The sequence below is a fragment of the Nicotiana attenuata genome, unplaced genomic scaffold, assembly GCF_001879085.1.
Source record: "Nicotiana attenuata strain UT unplaced genomic scaffold, NIATTr2, whole genome shotgun sequence".
NCBI lineage: Eukaryota > Viridiplantae > Streptophyta > Magnoliopsida > Solanales > Solanaceae > Nicotiana > Nicotiana attenuata.
The window spans coordinates 721,554-724,345 of NW_017670420.1; positions in this window are offsets into that span (position 1 = coordinate 721,554).

Here is a 2,792-nt window from a genome sequence, read left to right on the forward strand (position 1 = left end):
TTGACACCATACTTTGCAAGCAAGGTGTCGAAAGCTCTATTGCAAAAGTGCGATCCTCCATCACTTATGATTGCACGAGGAGTGCCAAACCTTGTAAAAATGCTCTTTTTTAGAAATGCAACCACACTCTTAGTTTCATTGTTGGGCAAAGCCATGGCCTCGACCTATTTTGAGACATAGTCAACCGCCACTAGAATGTAGGTTTTCCCGCATGAGCTTACAAATGGGCCCATGAAATCAATACCCCACACATCAAAGATATCCACTTCTAGAATGGTGTTGAGAGGCATCTCATCTTTCTTCGAAATACCGCCCGCTCTCTGACATTGATCACACCTTTTCACGAGATCACTTGCATCTTTATACAAAGTTGGCCAGTAAAACCCACAACTAAGAACTTTCGAAGCTGTCCTCGCCCCCCAATGATGGCCACCATAGGGAGAGGAATGACAAGCCTCTAAGATACTTGACTGCTCCTCTTCAGGGACACACCTCCGGATCACTCCGTCGGTGCAAATCTTGAATAAGTACGGCTCATCCCAATAGAAATCCAGACTATCCCGTTTGAGCTTCTTCCTTTGGTTAGAAGAGAGCTCACACGGGATGATGCCATTCACAAGGAAATTAGCAACATCCGCAAACCATGGCATATCATTCATCGACACAGAAAGTAGCTGCTCATCGGGAAATGCATCATTGATCTCTAGGCCATCACACGGCCTTCCTTCCTCCTCCAAGCGGGACAAGTGATCCGCCACTTGGTTTTCACTACCTTTCCGGTCCACAATTTCCAAATCAAACTCTTGAAGTAATAAGACCCATCGCATCAGTCTAGCTTTGGAGTCTTTCTTTGTCATCAAGTACCTAAGAGCTGCATGATCGGTGTGCACTATGACCTTGGCTCCCATGAGATATGGCCGAAATTTTTCCATTGCGAACACAATAGCCAACAACTCTTTCTCAGTTACCGTGTAGTTCCTTTGAGCCTCATTCATTGTCTTGCTCGCATAGTACACCGGATGAAACATTTTGTTCACTCTTTGACCCAAAACTGCCCCAACCGCAACATCACTCGCGTCGCACATGAGCTCGAAAGGCAAGCTCCAATTGGGTGCGGTAATGATAGGGGTGGTGGTCAACTTATGCTTGAGAAGTTCAAAGGCTTGCATACATCCCTCATCAAACACGAACTTGGCATCCTTTTCTAGCAGCTTGCACAAAGGATTCACTACCTTCGAAAAGTCCTTGATAAATCGCCGGTAGAACCCCGTATGCCCAAGAAAACTTCTAACCCTCTTGACAGAAGTGGGGGGAGGAAGTCTTGAAATCACCTCAATTTTGGCTTTGTCAACCTCAATACCATACTTTGAAATTTTATGACCCACCACTATGCCCTCCTCAACCATGAAGTGGCATTTTTCCCAATTTAGCACAAGATTGGTGTCTTCACAACGGGCCAACACTCTATCCAGATTTTTCAAACATTCATCAAATGAATCACCCACAACACTAAAGTCTTCCATGAACACCTCCAAAATATCTTCCACCATATCGGTGAAAATGGCTATCATACACCGTTGGAATGTTGCCAGTGCATTGCACAACCCAAAGGGCATCCGAGAAAAGGCAAAGGTGCCATATGGACAAGTAAAGGTTTTCTTCTCCTGATCCTCTGGATCTATCAAAATTTGGTTGTACCCCGAATATCCATCCAAGAAACAATAGAAGGCACGCCCAGCAAGACGATCAAGCATCTGGTCAAGGAAAGGAAATGGGAAGTGATCCTTGCGGGTCACCTTGTTCAGCTTGCGGTAGTCCATGCACACTCTCCATCCGGTCACTGTCCGGGTTGGAATAAGTTCATTATTAGCATTGGTCACCACGGTCATACCACCCTTCTTCGGCACACACTGCACCGGTGAAGTCCACGAGCTATCAGAGATAGGGTACACAACTCCGACATCTAACCACTTGATCACCTCCTTTTTCACAACCTTTTCCATTGCCTCGTTTAACCTCCTTTGATGTTCCAAGGAGGGTTTTGCATCATCTTCAAGAATAATCTTGTGCATACAGAATGCGGGGCTTATTCCCCGAATATCAACTAAAGTCCATCCAATTGCCTTCTTCCGCTTTTGGAGCACCGCCAATGTGGCATCTACCTGCATGTTAGTAAGGCAAGAGGAAAGAATAACTGGTAAAGTTTAAATAGGGCCTAAGAATTCATACCTGAGGTGTGGAGGCAACGACTTCAACTCCAACACCAGAGGTTCCTCGATAGAAGGCTTTGTTGGAGGAGTTTTTCTATTTTCAAGATCCAAAGAGAGTTTCCTAGGCTCATAAGAATAAGCGCCCATTCCATGTAAAGCATTTACGCACTCCACTCGGCCTTCATCATCATTGACATCAAGATTCAACAGTACGGCCTCCAGAGGGTCCTCCACATTGATCACTACACTAGTATCATCAATTATCACAGGCGTAACAAGATCCACAAATGAGCACACTTCGGTACAATTGGGCTACTTCATTGACTTGCACACTTGAAAGACCACTTTTTCAATACCTACCCGGAAGGTGAGTTCCCCTGCTTCTACATCAACTAAGGCCTTCCCCGTAGAAAGGAAAGGTCTCCCCAATATGATCGGAACTTTATAATCTACCTCACAATCCAAGATCACAAAATCAGCTGGCAAGATAAATTTGTCCACCCGGACAAGCACATCATCTATTATACCCAAAGGCCTCTTCATCGATCTATCTGCCATTTGCAACCTCATGGAAGTCGGCCT